We start from the raw sequence: 21,109 nt of genomic DNA, 5'->3' as shown, positions 1-21,109 counted from the left end.
ATAGTGTAATAACAAGATCAACACCATAAGAGGTGGAATTTCTCCTACACACACTATCCCAATGTGACACAAACACCCAAGTGTCTCATATCCAAACTACTATGAAATGCATTATCCTAAGTAAACTTAAGTAAGTGTAATAATATCCATGATGAATAATTATTTACACCAACACCCCCCCTTAAGTGCAACTTAGGGGAATGCACTTAAGTCTACAATGCAACTAAGCAATGCAAGATGGGTCCCGGCTACGAGGCCATGTTAGGTACCCGTGCACAAATGCAAATGCATGCAAACCAATGCAATGAAATCTCTCACAAAGTGGGGAAAGAGAGAAAAACCCAATGGGAAAAAACCCTCCCCCAAAAGAGAGATGAAAGCTATACAAGAGAACTCTCAAAGAAGTATGTGAGGAACAAACCCCATGTGAGGAAAAAGTCCCCCCCATATGAGAGAAGAAGAGAAGTCAAACTGTGATCCTCTCTCAATGAAGAATCTACACCAATGATAGAAGCTCGATGTATGAAGAAACTGCTCCACGAACGTCGAACAACATTCCTCCCCTTAGGAAGAAACAAAACCAAAGGTGTATCCATGAAGTCTCCCCAATCATGAAGGGAAGATGTATGAAGAAAACTCATGATGAAAGGAATCTCTGAAAACTGCTCAAGTGTCCCCATGTCGATGCTGAAAGATACCCCTTCCAAAGGTGGTAAACTGCTCCACACTACTGAAAAAGGAACTCCAACATCTAGTGGAGATGGATGTAGAACAATATCCAAAGACTCATGTGTCTCCTCAAAGAATAAAGAGACTCCTCCAACTGCTGTACATAAGTATCCACAATCATGTCAACCTCGAAAGAATGATCATGTAGAGAATGAACAAGAGGGTCAGAGTGTGCCCTCGCAACAATCGAAGAAGGATCATCTTCATCAAAGAGAAGATGTATGTCATCAATGATGTCTCCCAAATCTGCAATGTAGGATTCCACAAACAAACCTGCAATATCTGTCATGTAATCATCCCATGAATCTGAAGCTGGAAGACAATGTATATCCTGCTGCACTGAATCACATGAAGGCAAAACTGTCGCACTATCTGCATCATCAGGTGCAATAGGTGATGTGATATCAATATGAGAAGATGAAATACAAGACTCAAGAACGGGTTCACATGTGAGAATCCCCATGTTCAAGTGTCCAAAGTTCTCCTCAAAATCTGAATCATCACAATAAGTGTGATCATCATGTGTAGAATCATCAAATGTGAAATCATCATCATCAACAAAATCTGAAAAGGAGTATAACCGAGATGCATGATCAACCACCCCAGTCGCAATGATAGCTCTAGTCTCCATGTCTCTAATAAAAACTGAGTCAGGTGTGAACTCCACAACTCTCTTAGTTGCGCCATGTGTGATTTGATAGATAGAAAGGAGATTGTTTGTCAAGTGGGGTACACACAACACATCATTGAAGGAGTTATCCCCAATGTCAATAGATCCTTTCCCAATCACATCCATGTATGTATGATTGCCCATCAAAATCTGTGGCATGGTGCAAGGCTCAAATGTAGAGAACATAGACAGCGAAGATGCCATATGATGAGAAGCCCCTGAATCTAGAAGCCATCTCTCTGAAGTATGATTTGTTGTAGCACATAGAGCTTTTCCTTTTCTTGTTCCAAAAGAGTGAGTTTTTCCACTTGTAGAAGCCATGAATGTTTGCCCTTTTCCTTTTGAATGTGAGGAAGTGGAAGTTGATGAATCATCCTTCTTGTAGACTTTAGGCAAATCAATGTTATGCTTTTGGATGATATGTGTGAGCTCATCAATCTTCTTAGTATGGCAACGATGTTCCTCATGACCAATCTTTTTACAATAAGCACAAGTAGGTCTCTCTCTCTTTGGTGAATTATCTCTCTTGGAAGAAGATGAATCTCCTTGTTGTGGAGAAGATTGTGCTTTTTCCTTAGGCTTTAATTGCCATTTCTTCTTGTTTGAGTTGTCCTTTCCTTGATTTCCTTTGTTCCCTTGATTTGCCACTAATGCTTGAGACTTAGAAGAAGTCTTAAGAATGCCCATGCTTATCAACTTAGTTTGTTCCATCATCAACATTTCATTGAAAGCATCAAATGTAGGCATTTTGTAGCTTGAACCCATTGTCATCCTATGAGTTTGGAAACTAGAAACAAATGCTGCATATTCTTGTGGAAGTTTCCCTATCAAGTTGAATATCAATTGAGTATCCTTTTTATCAATGCCACAATCTTTGAGTTGTGCCCTCAACTCATTTGCCTTAGTGACATAATCTTGTATAGTATCAAAGTTCTTGGGATCTAACATGGTGAGATCACTATCAATTTGATATCCCCTAATCTCATCAACTTGACCATACAAGTCTTGAAACTTTTGCCAAGCATCCTTGATTAGAGTACATTTCTCAATATGAAAAATGAGATCCTTTGATACATACTTTCTTAAGGTACCAATTGCCATGATATTTTTAGTGAGCCAATCTAAGTGACCAACTGGATCAGCCTTAGGATCAACTGGAGCAACAATAGTTCCATCAATGTAATGAGTGAGTCCTTTTTCCATAAGTTTACTCCATGCATCAATTTTCCAAGTAGCATAATTATGTGGAGTTAAGAGAGGAAACTTAGAAGAACCCATAGCAGCAAAAAGGAAAGAACACAAGAGCACAAAAGCACAAGAGACACCCCCCAAATTCAATCAATCAAAGTACCCCCCCAAAAGTGATGATTTTGGCACTTTATACTTAGTGCGATTACAATGAGCCACTTGCAAAACAAGGCAAAGTGGACTTATGATGCAAATTTTACAACTTCTAAAATGAAATACAAGAGACTTCAATCAATAGTGCAATGAATCTAACTGAGATTCAAGCAAATATACAAGTACCAAGAGAGCCAAAAATGGCCAAGATCTGAAAGTACAATTTCTACTTACAATGACATCAATCTGATAGCATCATGTGAAAGTAGATGAAAAAATACGCACTTTCAAAAAAAACGGCACCTAAAAAGGAGGTCGGATGACCCCAAACGAAGCCTCAGAAGTTGCAAAAACTAGGATTACTCAGGGACAGTCACCAAAAACTGCATTTTCTGAAAAATCCGTGCATCAAAATCAAAAAATTCTTTCACCACTGCGGAGAGCACAAAATTCTAGCCCATTTCAAAAAAAATTGCACCCAAAAAGGAGCAAAAATGAGCAAGTTATGGCCATTTGAAGTTGAACTGCAAAATCAAAAAAGCAAATGAGAGGGGGTCAAAAAATTTCCAAACCCTGCTGATGTGGCGCTGATGTCATCAAAACACTATGTTAAATTTGACGGTCGTATGACCGTCGCCAAAACTTCGCCTCTCTGGCTGACTGGGCGTCCGTACCGTATGGACAGACTGCGTGGCAAGCTGACTGTACGTTCCGTACTGTACGGAATTGATGATTGTGCAAGCTGATGTGTGTGTCCGTACTGCTGACTGTATGTACGGTTTCTACGTGTCGTACGGATGTGTTTATCCACGGGCCAGTGGCCGCCTGCCACGTGGCGGGCGTGGTCCACCGGTCTTCGGACTGGTTGCTGCGTGGCGGGTGAGCTGGCCGAGCCGGGAGCGGAAGCGCTGGCGGCAGGTGTCGGAAGCTGCGGCCAAGGCGGAGCGGCGAGAGGCCGGGGGGTGGCACCGTGAAGCTGCAGGGAGCTGCGTGCAGAGAAGCTGCGGCATGGACCGGAGCAGGGGGAGACACCGGAGTCCGGGCTCGGGCGGCGCGGGAGACAGTGCAAACGGGCGGAGGAGCTGCGCTCGGGCTGCGTAGAACCCGGGTGGTGCTGAAGCGTGAACAGGCGCGGTGGGGGCCGCTCGCAGGAGGCGCCGGGAAGCGGGCGGCGTAGGTGCGGGACAGTCGGCCGGAAAGTACGCGGCGCGGCAGACGGCGTACAGGTACTGTGCAGCTGGCGATGGACTTGCCGGGAGACAGGTACGTTCTATGGTACCTGCAACCTGTGAAACAGGTACGTACGGAGCACGGGGGGGGGTCTGCGGACCCCCCAAAAAATATTTTTCTTTTTTTGATTTCTTTTTTTTGCCTTTTCAATTTTTTTTTATTTTTTTTCGAATTTTTTCAATTTTTTTGATTTTTGATTTTTTGAAAAAAATTTCAGGAAAATAAATGAAATTTTTCGAAAAATATATAAAAAAATTTCGAAATCCGTACGATATAGGCAAAAATGGAGAAAAAAAATTTCTCACCAAAATAGGCCAACTTTATAACCAAAATTCATGGAAATGGCCTTCCGGATGCAATGGAGAGGTCGGATCTGGTCTAGGACGCCTCCAAATGATGCTGCTCCTCAGATCTGCCTCTTGACATCACAATAATGCCTCTTCAAGACGAATCAATGAAACTCCAATAGCTCTGATACCATGTTGGATTTTGCCAAGATCAAGAGATCAATGAAATGTACATGAAAGAGACATAATATGGGACAAGAATAAATTGTATTCTCATCAATAGAAAATGATCAACAACTTACATACAATGTAGATGAGCCTGCTTAAATAGGCAAGGCTAGGGATATGTATGAGCACACAAACATGACATGTGGCTCAATAAGAAACAAGGGTAGGTAGGAAATAGGTGTGGGTAGGTAGGAGAAATAATATAATATTCCACATGAGGTGGATCACCCACCGAAGGTGGAATTATCACTCCACAATAAGTGGATATGATAGTGTAATAACAAGATCAACACCATAAGAGGTGGAATTTCTCCTACACACACTATCCCAATGTGACACAAACACCCAAGTGTCTCATATCCAAACTACTATGAAATGCATTATCCTAAGTAAACTTAAGTAAATGTAATAATATCCATGATGAATAATTATTTACACCAACAAAGCTATAAAAAATGTAGACCACCTTAAACAAACAAAATGCCTACTAACTAGCTAACATGTCGGGGTTAATTTTGTAGTAAGCAGCGGTCCACCTAATCCTCTTCCATAGCCTTCTTCTTTCCCACGGATGGACCATTCCCTTCATAATTCTGTAGCTGAGAGCTTCCTGAAGCCACACCTCCACCTACGGGGCTGCTCCTACTTTTAGCCGCTTTGATAATAACAGGCAGAAGGACCTGAATCCTTTCTATTAGGATATGAGGAAGGTCCTCCAAGACATTATAGCCCTCCTTCACTAGGTACTCGGCCCACTAATTGTTATTAGGGGCCTCCTTCATATGAAGCCATTTGAAGAGAAAGTCCAAGTTCCTTTCTATGCTTTCTCGACGCAGATTGAAAGCTCGCCTATCCCCACTGACAAGCAAATTCCATTTGATAATAATCCTTCCTTCATTCTGGAGCCCTCCCGACCTAGCATTGATTTCATAGTCCTCTAGGAAGGGAATCCTCAACTTGTCATCCACACTATTTACTGCCAACTCCAAATTACCCAAAAATTCATCTTTGAAAACGACCTTGGTTAGCAAAATCACCTCACTCTTGCCTACTCCTATTGAAAGAAGGATAGCAGTAAATGTGGCCGGAATATCACAACTAACCCTATACCTAAATTCATTGTTCACCTAGTCACCCCCTATGATAATTTGAACCACTCTTCGGGAGAAATCATCCATGACTTTCAGGACAACTCCCCATCTCTTTGACGTAATCACTCCTCTAAAATCCATCATCCTACTATCACTGGCAGAGATCAAGGTCAAATTAGACTCCATTTTACTCACTACATACACCTATCCCACAAGCCAAAGGAAAGAAAGTATTAATCTGAATAATTCCGAACAGTTAGTGGTTGAAAAGAGCGTTGATCTGTCGTACAAAGCAAGAAATGGTGTTGGAAGCATTAACAAACCTAATTCACACACACACAATCGATCAGCTAGCAGGGTAGGGATAATGTGAACATGCCACTATATATAATGATATCCTAAAGCATGTTTAAAGGATAGTGATTACTTCTGCCTACATCATTTGTCCACGTGACCGGAGAGGGGAACAAGCTCTCTACAAAATTATGAATATAAAGTATTATAAAGATATCTAAATATAAATATAAATATAAATATAAATATATAATGATAATATATATATGAGTGGTTAAATATATATATATATATATATAATAGAGAAAGTAAGATTAGAAATTTCTAGTTCTTTATTTAGCTCCTCGTTTTTAACTCTCAGGAGATAAATGCAAGAGAGTGTTTGTGATACAAATTTTACAAGTTATAGCTTCTATCCAATGTGTGTAGTATTTAGTTGTCATCAATAAAAATTTGTGACCTACTGAAGAGTTTGGGTTAATGACACTAATGAAATATAATGCCCATTAGGTGAATGGTCTTCACCAAATACACCAAATAGTTGTCTAAGTCTGAGATCAAACATTAGCTAAGTCTATGAAGTAGCTAAGATCAAAATTTATCAGAATGAGATCCATTTAACCATTTGTCTATTAAATTTTTATCATATCTGTTTATAAAGCTAGTAACAAATCTAACTAGTAACAAATCTTTCATCGTAACTGTTTATAAAGCTAGTAACAAATCTAACTAAGACTAATCAATCTCTTAACATTAGATTAATTTTGCCGATATGTTCAACGAATGCTTGTCCTTTGTGTGTGACACATCCAGTGAGTAGTTTCTTCATCATGTATTCTTGGGCATATAGTTCATCAGTGATTTTGGAAACCTGCGGCGCCAATTCTTCATCCTCTTTGATCTTCGATACTCTGCACTCTAAATTTCCATCCAATTCAACCTTGAATTGCTCCATTGTCAAGAGCTCGCCATCATTCATTAGATTCGCAAGATCTTCTGCATTCTCAAACTTATCCACATTGCTTTTCAACATTTTATAGTAATGGTCATGAGTAGCAATCATCTCCTCAGCCTCTGGCCCTGTTTTATCACATAACCTCTCCTTCAATGTCATATGGTTATCCAAGCTTGTGAAAGTGCCTTTGTATGTGAACCAGAATGGAGTAGCCTGAGCATTCATTGCATCAATCTTGTACTTGATTATCCCTGTTATCAATGCATGTACAACATAATTTGTCATCTCATCTGCCTCGTTCATTTTCTTCTCAAACTTTTATGCTTTGTATTTCCAATATATGGCATCCTAAGATGCAAGCACGATCCTCTGCTCTTCCTCATAATCAATAGACCATTCTGGTATTGCAGTCCCTTGATCCTTTTGCAATTGAGTGGCTATCTCTTGAAACTTTTGTCTTTCTTCAACCTCTACACGATATGCATCCTTGTATTGAAGCATTTCTCTTGTGACAAAATCCACCTAATCTACATTTGGTCTAGCCACATTTAAATTTAACATTGCAGTCTCCATGGGATTGGTCTTCCCCACCTGTTGAATAGTCAATGTGGCAAATAGCTCATCTAGATCAATCAGAAGGGGCCTTTTGTCTCGAGGGTACACAACCCATTGTTGTAATGCCTTTTGTCCTGGACCATAACCAGATCTAGTATACACCATATCAATATTTTTCAAGCAATTTAAAGTTCTCTTTACCAACTGATTTGGCATATGTGTCAAACATTAATGCACCCTTCATATTCCAACCAAGATATATGATCATGCCAACATCTTTTAGCATTTGTCTCCCTTTGGCTGGAGTTATTGTCTTCATTTCCTCATCAATGGACTCTTGAAGCTTATTTAAAGCTTCTTCACTGACATCGTCTCTTCCTTTAATCCTCAACTTCTTTTCTTTATGTTGATATATAAATGTCTAAACTTTAGGGGTTTGGATGAATTGCTCATCCGAAACAAAGTTGTCACAATCATCAATTCTCTCATCTAAAATTGCATGTTTTGGGGGCTCAACAAGAATTTCATTTTCTCCCTCTCCCTTAGTAGCCTCTGTTGGAACCTCATTGTGCCTCTCATGGGCCCTGGAATCTGGTGACAAATGATCAAGAGGAACCTCTATCCTTGGTTCAGATGGCCTATGCAGAAGAGCCTTTTCAGAGATTCCTTCAAGGATTTTTTTGTCTTAGATACATAAGTTTCTCTGCTTTAGCCAGTGGTTCTATGATATCTTCAAGATCATGTTTGATCATATCCCTAACAAGCTTCCAATTGTATGCAATAATCACTTTATTATATAGCTCCATCTTCTGTGATTTCTCCTTCCTTTCCAAATTTCTAATGAAATCTTCTTTAAACAAAGAGACATGCTCATAACCCTTGAGCCCTTGTAGATTTTTGGCCTTTTGAATATAGTCTTCAGGGTCAAATTGGACCCTTGCATCAACAGGTGACAATGAAAAGTATTTCATCTTCTTACCAATAAGTTCATAACTTTTTGTATTCTGTACAACAAAATCTCCAAAAGATAAATAACCTGGTAGAAAGGATTGCTTGCCTCTTGATCTCAAATGCAAATGGTTGGACTCATGCATTTGCCTAATAATCTCCAAGTAAGCAATGTTGTCTGGGATTGTTTTAGGCAGTACATTGGGGGCTCCTTCAAATCCATAGACCCTAATTGAGTATGGGTCTCAAATGAATGCCAATCTCCCCAATTGTGATCAATTTTCAACTTTGGATTGAAGTCTTTAGGTCTCAAAAACTTCTTGATTTCAAGAGAAAGTGAAAAATATTCATCAAAGCCTAACAAACCCATTAGTTGTTTCACAAATTGATCTTCAAATCAATAATATTGACAATTGGCATAACATTGATCCCATACTGAAAGCCATAATTGCATCGGGTTCTTCATTCCTTGCTTATTATACATATGTCCAGGTAAATCATCTCCCCATAAGCTATTTTCCTCTCCAACAAACACCAACATATGCAACAATAGTGAATAATGTGTGAATGTAATTTGATTAGAATCCCCTTTTATCTTTTCAAGGTCGTGATTCATCTGATCAGCAATGAAGGAAGCATAATCAAATCCCCTGGGGTCCTTGGACTGTGCATCAACAACAAGGACCATTAGTGCAATTTCCATGAGTGGGGGTGCCTCAACTCCAAGGACCTGTCCTATGGAGTAATGGGTATATTTAATGTGTGGTCTAAACTGGTTCACATCAAAGGGAGCATGATCAGTATCCTTAAATGTCTCAGGTTTCTTTCCCTCTTTCTATGGAAAGGCAATCTCCACTCCTTGTATACACTCTCAAGAGATGTGTACTCCTATTTTAGCTTCCTAAGGTCAATGGTTTTTTTTCCTTTTCCCTCTTTCTATGGAAAGGCAATCTCCACTCCTTGTATACGCTCTCAAGAGATGTGTACTCCTATTTTAGCTTCCTAAGGTCAATGGTTGTCTCATATCCCCACTCCAAACCAAACACCCTCTCAATTGCATCTTTTCTAATTTGCAACAGGGGTTCAACAAACCTATCATATTATTTTTTTGTGTTAACATCATACTTCTCAGCTAAAGCTCTCATCAATTTAGGGCTAGTAAAGATGTTTGGTACCACTAGCCTTCCTATATTCAGATTCCATTGATTGCATACAAGCTCAGGATTGTCTTTCCTCTTCAAATGGAACATGAACAAGTCATATCCCCTCAATTTCGTCTAGACATCCCCTAGATGCTCATGACTATCTTCAAACCCCTCTTCCTCAGATTTTACTTTTCAAGATTTTAAACTAGATGCAGGGCATTGGTCTCACAAGTCTTGATTTAATGCCCCGCCCTATTTCTTTCGCCTTTTTCTCTTACTAGTCTCATTGGAGTCTACAGGTGGAGGAGTTTCTGGTTTTCTACCCTTGGAAGGCCTAGTAGTTGAAGATGATTCCATAATGTACAAATATGGAGTCAAAGAAGTGTTAGCAACTCACTTGATTCAGGCTTACAAAACAATTCTGGATTCGGCTTTAAATTCTCCTTGTGCTTTATCTTTCTCCAAGTTGTTGAACTTTATTTCTCTGCAATTTCGTGTGAGCTTTTATCCCTCTACAACGAATTCTTCTCTATGTTTTGAATTTCAATGCAGAAATGACTAATGTTCTCGCAGTAGTAATTTCGCCAACTTGAGTTCTTTAATGATACACTAGCTTTGATGAGTGCTACTCGTGTGAGCATTAATCCTCAATATTTATTGAAATTGTTTTAAATATCATATAAACATTTGCTATGATTTCCACCCTGTCGATGACCTTTGATATGTCTTCATTGAAATCCTAATCCTTATCGAAAAGGGTTCTCTATTTCTGGTTTTCGATAAGATTTTCTTCTTCTATGAAACTTCGTTACATTTTAACGAAACCCTAAGTCTCATCAAAACTATGGCTTTAACTTTTATTATCAGAATGTCTCTTCGATGAGATCATCCAATTCGATGATGTGTATTTGATCATCTCCGGCAACGACTTTCTTATCAAGGAAAGGTCGTTGATGATATCTGCGACTTCGATAATTTAATTTTCCGCTTTATCGCTCTGTTGTTTTCCTCACCATCATTGATGTTATTTCGATGAATATTGTTCCTTCGGTGACAATTTGTTTATGTTTCATTGAAGCTCTTTATGTTATCAAAGTCCTTTTATGGAGTACTCTCTTTGATGATTATTAGCCCAGCGATCACTTATCATTGAGTTTCATCAAGACTATATTCTCTTCGAGGCCACTGTAGTGGGACCACATCTTGCAAGGTTCTTTGTCAATGAACCTTTCCCCTTTGATAACATTCCTTTGAGTTTTATTGCGGCTTAGTCTTTTATCAAAGTTGAAAATAGAAGATACTTAATACTCTTCGATGATGTTTTGCCCCTCGATAATGTTAATTCCCTGCTCATCACATATCGGAGTTCATCGATGCTTTATGTTAGGCCACCCCGCAAGCGAATTTCTCTTCGATGATATGTATTATATCGATGAAGATTTAAATACTTTTATCGAAGGTGCTTATCTCATTGAAACATGCTGACCTCTATGATTTCTATGACCTCGATGATGTTCAATCCCGGATGCTAGATATCTTAACTTTGATCGAGGACAGACAATATGAAGTCATATGAGTGAATAATAAAGGCTTATTCGTGTTCGAATTAGGGGCTATATTAATTTTTATAAGGTGAAAATCAATGCTTGGTGTTTAGCTTTAATACTGATTTTGGTTTAATTTATGGGGCTTCAAATTTTGAAAATTTGAACTCCCAACACATCTAAAGGAGTCAATCATGGATGTATATGAATTATCATTATGTTTTCATAGATTTCAAGTGTTTGGAAGGTATATTAGTAAGTTTCATTACTTTCATGCCATGTTAGAGAATTTGTGATCCGAATGAACATTGCCAAGCTATGTTGAATATATTTTTTGCAATATTTCACTAATATAAGCAATGCATGAAAAATGTGGTAGCATAGACAAGGCAGTGAATTGTCAGAAAAAATGTCTTAAAGAAATACGGTCTCATGGTGATGGAATGCAATGATGGTGATGGAATACCATGATGGTGATGGAATGCCATGACAATCAAATTACTATGGATTGTCATGGCATTCCATCACCATGAGACCGCATTTCTTTGAGGCATTTTTTCAAACAGTTTGTTGCCTTGTCTATGCTATTGCTTGTTACTATGCTTTGATAGATTTTTTCCAAGCATCCATAGCTTGTTCAAAAGCACCTATTTTAGGCTTTTACCATTAGTAGCAAGGTAGTGAACCGTTTGATAAAATGCTTAGTACAAACATGTATTTAGTTGTATGTACCTTTTTCTAATAAGTAAATAAGTTACTTTTACCCAACCTTAATTGTGTATTGTGTACCGTGATGAAATGATTGATTTTTTACAGTCCCAAAGAATACTCTTTACCATTCATTTCAGTATTTGTATAAACTATGATGACTACAAATTGTAACAAGAAATAAATCTATTCATGTTGTCTACTATGTTATCTTTAGCATATGTATCATGTGACTTCTGTAAATCTGATTATGATTGACCTTCATATAAGATGTAAGCTAACATAAGATAAATGAATTACGTATGCAGGACCCAGAACCCCTTTGGCGAGGATCCTTCACAGTCTACATAAAGGCAAGGCGAGGATTCTTCTCATTGATCGGCGGGTATAAGTCAATACACCCTATAGAAACCCTTCATTATTTGCTTGCTTTCTCTTTACACCCATCTCGGAGTGGGTTAATAATAAGCCAGGTTTTAGAAAATATATTTTGTCAAACCTTGATTTTTTTCTCACCTAAACCACCTTGACATCAACATGGTATAGCTCATTCCACTTTCTCGACCCTCCTATATACTTTAAGTGTCCAGGAAGACTATTTTTCTGAGTTTTTGAAACTCCAAAATTACCAGGAAAACAAACTTGCTCAGTTTTTGAAACCTCCACATTAGCAGCAACTCTATTACAATTATCAGCACTTGAGACCTGAGTTGGGCTTATTCAAATTTCAATCTCAACCTCAACTTTAGGGGCAACTTCTTCATCAACATTACCCTCAATGATGAATTTGGGGAAAAATAATGAGCCATTCTTATCAATCTATGCAATGGACGTTTGACAACCCACCCTCAAATCTATTTGTAACATTTGCAAAAAATCAACAAGATATGGTGGACCATCTATTACAACTTCTTGTAGTCTCTCTCCATGGAATCCTAAAATTTATTTCCTCTCACACTAACAATCAACCCTCTACCAACTATCTCTCTCATTTGATGGAGTGTAGGTACCACCAAATAGGTATTTGTCAGATGTGTCTTCCTCAAGCGAGGGAAATTCGGGAAGAGAAGAGGAAAGCAACACATGTAGTAGGTCTAAAAAAGGGAGATCAACTAAAGGTCAAAAGATTAGAAGAAAAATCCATCAATGCATAGAATTTTTTCTTGTTGAAGGGGGTTCATTTTCTTATGATGATGAGAGCATATGTGACATCGAGGTGCCCTTGAGGTACAAACATCTACAGAAACAATGGGAACCGAAGGAACTTCCTCCAATAAACACTAATTTTTGTGTTAATGAGAGGATATATCGCATAGCACCATCATCATTACATGGTTTGGGCCTATTTTCCATGGACGACATATAGGTATGTTACAACAAAGTTGTTGAATTGATGGAGTATGTCGAACCCCGTTACATTTACAAAGATTGGATGCAGCTGGTTCAATATACACAAAGTATGGGTAGGTACGCACTGTCAACAAATTATATACATCTAAAAGATAATGATCAAAGTAAAAGAGTGGCTATGTACATTGACAGAGGGCCAAAAGAAACAGGGAATATTGTAGGGTATATAAATAGTACACGACTTGGGTCAACTAATAGGCAACCCAATTGCATATTCGAGGCACGCGAGCAAAACCATGTAATCGTATGTGCGATAAAATCAATAAGTGTAGGGAAGAGCTTCTAATCGATTAAAATTTGAATCACATAGATATAAATAAAGTTACTACCATTGGGGTGGTACATACTATATACCATTTAAACCAACCTCCAATTAATGACTCCAATATACCATTTTATTATTAAGTTTTTTTCATAAGTCTATTGGTTTCATTTCACTAATGTTTTTTTGTATTTAATTTTTGTCACAACACAACATTGATCATAGGGAGGAGGATCTGATCCATAGCACAGATCAGGATGCATCTCCAAGCACTTCTACCCAACAGGTAAACCTCATTGTAATTGTAAAAATTAGATACGAGCAAAATGTTATATTATTATGTTATATTATTTATGGTTTTGGATTATTTTTTATAATGTTACTAATATTCTTGTACAATTGGATGTTTGGGGAAAGAAATTTGCAGTACCTGACAACATCGATATAGAGGTGGACTCACTGTTATGCGATGATGACGTTGCATATTCCACAAACCCTGCTGAAATGATAAAAAAGATGCAAAATAATAATAATAATAAAATCCTTAAATTGTTATTCATAGTCCTTTAAACTGATGAGGTAAAAGAGATGGTGAAAATTTTGACTAAGAGATTACAAAACTTGGAAGTAAGTTGTCATGAAATCTTTAATTATAACATAAGTTCATTCATGGTTTATAATTTATACTCTTTTATGTCATGAACTAAAATATGTACATGTTCTTTTTATAGGATTTTTTGCATCCTCATGATGTTGCTGGCCATGATCAGGGTACTTCAAGTAGTTCAGGTGTTGTCCATGTTCCTGTGCATACACCACCTCATATTTTTACATGTTCTTGTCCTTCCATTAATATGTTATTGCTCATATAATTAATGTATTATTTGAGGTACTTCAGGTGTTGTCTATGTTCCTGTGCATACACCACCCCATCCAACCCCATCATATGTGCCTATATTGTTGGCTGCAATGTTGGCAACACGCAACATGTAGGCATCGAGTAGTGCACCGACCTCTAGCTGCGTCGAGCACAGGGCAGAAGGTGCAATAGGACTTGTACCTGGGGATGCAGAGGCCACTAGTGGTGATATTTTAGCAACATTTCCTAGATCTTTCCATATTATTATTATGGGAACGTTGTCGGTCACATTTGTGGTGACCGATGATTTCGTTCCCATAAAGATAGAGAAGGTTCCTGGTACTTTAAAATTATTATTATATATAGTCCAATTGTAATTTACTTATTGGTCACTCTTTTTGGACTAATAATCCCATTATTTTTTTTGTAGGCAATGATGTTTTTTATAAAAAATATAAATGAAATTACATTGGAACTCTTTGGGCCCACCATACATACACGGTGGAATGCCCAAAATCAACAATTAAAAGATGAACTCATAAACCATTTAGTTGTGTTGTTCGGAAATGACACATTCAACAAAACCAAGGTCCTTCAGAAAGCTGGCACATATCTAAAGTATGTTAGGGACCAATATAGAACACATTTAGAGAAGAACAGAAAGTACGAGCATCCCCCCATGATTCCAGAGAGGGAGTGGAAGGACCTAGTTTCAGATGGAAAGGAGAAAGCTTAAAAGAGAAAATGACATACACCACCAAGCGTAGGAAGGTATGTGATACTATAAACAATGTAATTATGTACCCATTACTCTTTATTTTTACATAATCTAACATATTTCAAACTTTCCATAGGTTGTCCAACACATCGAAGGCAACAAAGGCAAGACTAGAAAAACACGGGTAGCACAAACTTGGCTCTGGTGGTTACATGAAATTTGTCACACGAATTGTAAGTATCAATAAATCAAATATCACATCGAAATAATAAATTGTAAACACTTTTTTTTTAATCATACAATAGAAGAAAAATTCATGATATTATGTAAAAATGCAGGGTTCTGAATTCAATACAGTGCCCACCAAAGATGACATGAAGATTGCCTTCCAGCAAGGCTATGGAGTTGTGGCTAAACACCTAAGAGTATTGAGTGGGCAAACACAAGCTTCTAGTGCATCCATCACGCAAGTAAATAACCTAAATGAAGATTATTTAAAATTGAATACTTGAGCAATAATATATTCGATATTAATTTCCACCATAAAGTGACTATATTTGTTTTAAATAAGCAAGCATTAATAACAATGCACATGACATTAGAATGCAACCTACTAAGGGTGGAGCACAACTTGCACATGATGAAGGTCATGGTGTGCATCCCGCTACTGGAGGTATTCATGTGCTATACAATTTTTTTATATATAATTATTAATACAATTAAACATCTTTAATTGCAATTGGTGTAGTAATTAATGTAACCTTTTTTATTTTACTTTAGAGCATGTAGAGCGTGATGAACAAGTTGAGCATGATCAAGCTAGACAACATTAGGAACGTGATGTGCCCCCATTAGGTAAAGAGAACCATTGTTATTCTTTTAAACAAATTTAATTGCAATTGGTGTATTGTTTAATGTAACCTTTTGTGTTTCAACTCCAGAAGATTTAGAGGGTGTTCAACATGTTGAGGATGAGGCTAAATGAAATGATCAAGAAGATGGTGTGGCCCCATCAGATAAAGAGCACACCTGTAATGTTCTTTTAATTAATGAAATACTTGAAACAATAACAAAAAACCTATCAATTTAACCCATTTCTTTGTTATTGCAGTGGACCCCCCTTTGCATAGGCATCCATGTCGTGAGTACAGGACTAGGCATACATTAAGATCACGAGAAAAGGGCACAACATCTAAAGAGGGGGAAAATGACAAAGAAAACGATGCTCCACTTAGTCTTTACTTAGCTACAAAAAAGAAAAGAAAAAAGAAATGATTGTAATCATACTATGTGTTAATGAATGAATTTGATGTGTTAATGAATGTTATGTGTTAATGAATGTTACGTGTTAATGAATTTTATGAGATGATGAATGAATGTTATATTTTATTAATGGATGAAAGAATGAATGAATGTTATATGTTAACGAGGAATTTAGAGTGATGTTAGGGGGGGAGGGGCCAAATGAGCTTCCACCTTCACATGGTTGGCCCTTTTAAGTAGAGAATATTAAACTATTCTTGAAGCAAAGAGAAGCTCAATAAGGTAACACACTTTTCAATATTTCATTATGCTCCACTATTAATCTTATTGAATAATATGTATTGAATCTTAATTGCAGGGTCCAACGGAGCCAACACGAACAACAACACCACAAGTTGCTTGGATCGACTTCTTAAACGTGGAGTTATAGATTCCCATGAACATCAAACCTTAAAGGAAAAGATGAGAGAAAAGATGAGTACACTAACGAGTCTATACTATGAAGCATTGGATGTGTTCATGTCTTTGGGGCATCCAATGCTACATAGTATAGAATTTTTAGTATATTCATCTTTTCTTTTAAGGTTTGTCATTCATGGGAATCAACCTCTCTCTCTATCTTCATGTCTTTGGGGCATCTGATGCTTCAAGTCTTGATCTTTCAGACTAAGAGAAATACTTGGCATCATCAGATTGGTTGAGAACTCCAGTATTTTGTCTTCAACATAATTGCGAGAACAAGGTATCTGTGAGCGGTGTGGCTATATTTCAAGCCAGGTAATTTGACTAAATTACCTAAATTATTGACTAAATTAAGTTTATATTCTTGTAATTTGTTTGGTTAAATTTTTCAGTTTCTACCACATAAGATAACACGTACGTAATTGTTGATAAATGTTGGTTACAGATTAGGCGAGGAACAATTCAGGTATGCTTACCCTTCAAAGACTCATTGATGGCTGACTTTGACTATGGTTTACATGGAAATAACTCACCATTGCTATTTCATTTTGTTACCAAGGGTTGAATCCATTGATGTTCATATTTGCTTTAAGACTGATCAATACAACCTATGTGGGAAGGTATAAATCTATATATTTTTCAAGTTTTCTTTCCTCTCTTTAATTTTCAAGAGCTATTATAACCTCCTAATGTCATATTGTTGGATACTTGTCCATGGGTAGGATAACATGATTGTTTTGAGATAGGGTTAGATATACTCTCTATATACTGATGTATTTTCATTTTATAATCATGAACCATAATTATAGATCGGCTTCTTACACGTAGAGTTATAGATTCCCATGAACATCAAACCTTAAAAGAAAAGATGAGTAGACTAACGAGTCTATAATATGAAGCATTGGATGTGTTCGTGTCTTTGGGGCATCCAATGCTTCATAGTATAAACTTGTTAGTCTATTCATATTTTCTTTCTTCCTATCTTTCGGGCATCTGATGCTTCAAGTCCCGATCTTTCAAACTAAGAGGAATACTTGACATCATCAGATCGGTTGAGAACTTCTGTATTTGTCTTCAACATAATTGCAAGAACAAGGTATCTATGAGTGGCGTGGCTATATTTCAAGCCAGGTAATTTGACTAAATTACCTAAATTATTGGCTAAATTAAGTTCATATTCTTGTAATTTTTTTGGTTAAATTTTTCACTTTTTACCACATAAGCTAACACGTACGTAATTGTTGATAAATGTTGGTTACAGATTAGGCGAGGAACAGTCCAGGTATGCTTACCCTTCAAAGACTCATTGATGGCTGACTTTGACTATGGTTTACATGGAAATAACTCACCATTGCTATTTCATTTTGTTACCAGGGGCTAAATCCATTGATGTTCATATTTGCTTTAAGACGGATCAATACAACCTGTGCGGAAAGGTATAAATCTATATATTTTTTCAGTTTTCTTTCCTCTCTTTAATTTTCAAGAGCTATTATAACCCCTTGATGTCATATTGTTGGATACTTTTCCATGGGTAGGATAACATGATTGTTTGGAGATAGGGTTAGATATACTAATTCTATATACTAATTTAATTTCATTTTATAATATAGATAGGCTTCTTACACGTAGAGTTATAGATTCCCATGAACATTAAACCTTAAAAGAAAAGATGAGTAGACTAACGAGTCTATACTATGAAACATTGGATGTGTTCATGTCTTTGGGGCACCCAATTAATGCTTCATAGTATAGACTTGTTAGTCTATTCATATTTTCTTTCTTCATGTCTTTGGGGCATCCGATGCTTCAAGTCCCGATCTTTTAGACTAAGAGAAATTCTTGACATCATCAGATTGGTTGAGAACTTCAGTATTTTGTCTTCAACATAATTGTGAGAACAAGGTATCTGTGAGTGGTGTGGCTATATTTCAAGCTAGGTAATTTGACTAAATTAAGTTTATATTCTTGTAATTTGTTTGGTTAAATTTTTCACTTTCTACCACATAAGATAACACGTACGTAATTGTTGATAAATGTTGGTTGCAGATTAGGCGAGGAACAGTTCAGGTATGCTTACCCTTCAAAGACTCATTGATGGATGTCTTTGACTATGGTTTACATGGAAATAACTCACCATTGCTATTCCATTTTGTTACCAAGGGCTTAATCCATTGATGTTCATATTTTCTTTAAGACGAATCAATACAACCTATGTGGGAAGGTATAAATCTATATATTTTTCAAGTTTTCTTTCCTCTCTTTAATTTTCTTGAAGCTTTGCAAATGGATTGCTTTTTTCTTGAGAATAGTAGCATCTTATCAATGCAATCATTAGCGTTTGTCACTATCAAATACATATGGATATTTTGAGCTCAGTCAAGCTGAGGACTTAAATAAGACAAAAACATATCCCCTCATATCTAAGGCTTCCCATAAACAGTCATAAATTTTACATTTCAACATTTTAGAGCATCTTCTAAACAAAACTTGCAATCATTGAACTAATAATTTTGTAATTAAAACATTACCGAAAATTACATAACAGTAACTCGGTTGCTTCGAGTCTTCCTTTGACAGTGTCTCTCTAATCTAAAACCTCTCATTACTATCACTTCTTGGTGAGTGATTGATCTCAAGGGTTTTGTTATCATATTCTTGGAATTTCTTTCACCTTATCTTCTATCACCTCTTGATACTCAGAAACCCTTGTCTCTATTTAATAATAAAAACCTCATAGAAAGAGAACCTTCTAATACTAAAATCTGACTAACAACTATCAATGATTGGCAATTCTAATCTTCATTTAGCATTTTACATCTACTATTGAATCATGCAATGCTATCTATTCGGAGTGTTAGTAATTATGGACACACACTTTAATCCGGTCATTTTAAGCCAATGGTAAGTTTTGTTATACAAAATGGAAATATGAGACAAGGTAAGATCTAGATGCTTGAGAGCCCATATGACAACATATGATTGTCTCATAATTAATTTATTTATCCATAACCTCATAGAAAGAACACCTTCTAATACTAAAATCTGACTAACAACTATCAACAGTTGCCAATTATAATCTTCATTTAGCATTTTAAATCTACTATTGAACCATGCAATGCATTTCTTAAACATCGTCACCATTGAACCTAGGCACCATGATGTGCCAATGCCAATCGTTTCGACAACATTGACATTTTTTTTTTTAAATACTAAATGTTCGTCGAAATTCCAATGAAAGTCCCTAAAAGGCTCTGATGAGAATGTTGAACTTGCGATGAAATTTTTCCTCGCAGGTACAACATTCTCGTCGGAGCATAGTGGCAGTTGAAACACTTCCGTCGGAATTCCAACGATTGTTGTCATCGAAATTCGTCGCACGTACAACATGGTTTCGACGAGAATGTTGTAAGTGTGACGAAAAACTCTGTCGCATCCAGCACGGTTTCCGTCGAAAATCTGACAACAATTGTTGCATGGTTCTGTCCGAGGTAAAACAGGTTTTCGACGGAATGTTCATCGGTTTTTCGATGAAATATTCTGCATCGGAGGCTCCGATGAAATTCCATCGATGAAAATCTCACCGCCGTTTTGTCGAACCATCGACACAATACTGTCATAAATTCAACGATCGTTCGTCAGAAAATGTGTCCAAATGTGTTAGTGCACTATTCTATAATTGTACCCTTTGGTATATATACATGTACATGAGTGGTGAATTAGATACATCGATCAAGAGAGAGAGTGTCAGATGTGTGGAAGATAGTTGGCAGTGAAAGAAGTAGAGTATGTGAGAGTTGCAGATAGCGAAGGTAATCAATGTCACAGTAGTACATTAGTCCTTTACCAAACCTGCTGCGGAACAGTGGTGCAAAGATCTCTAACCGAATTTTCTATAAAGTCTGAGATTTGTAATTTGAGCTTAAACTTGAAACTGATATCATGCATTTGGAGATGCAAACCTTCTTAGCTCAACCTTTTCAATTGCAGTGAGCATTCTGGTAGTTAGTCATTTCTTTTATATCTATAGTGAGCAGTTTGGCAATGAGCCATTTTCGTAATCTGGCAATGAGCCACTTGTTTGTAAACACAACTATAACTAGTTATATTTTCCTAAGAATTAACACGAGCTTCATGTTTCTTCCCATTTGGGTTTTCCATGTACAAAATTGTGGTGTTTATCTTGTGGTTGTGTTCTTGTTTATTATGCATTATCTGTTTTACTTCGTTCAAGTCTGTTTGATATTTTGAAGGACAGATTCATTTGGTAAAATTTGTATTGTTTTAAATAAGTGGGAATATTGATTCACCCCCCCCCCCCTCTCTTAGTATTTTGGTGCTTTCAACCTGATCAACAATTGGTATCAAAGCTTTGGTCCCTTGCTTGGAAAGCTTAACATCTTGAGGGAT

The sequence above is a fragment of the Cryptomeria japonica genome, chromosome 10 (genome assembly GCF_030272615.1).
Source record: "Cryptomeria japonica chromosome 10, Sugi_1.0, whole genome shotgun sequence".
NCBI classification, from domain to species: Eukaryota; Viridiplantae; Streptophyta; class Pinopsida; order Cupressales; family Cupressaceae; genus Cryptomeria; species Cryptomeria japonica.
This window is presented reverse-complemented; position numbering follows the sequence as displayed.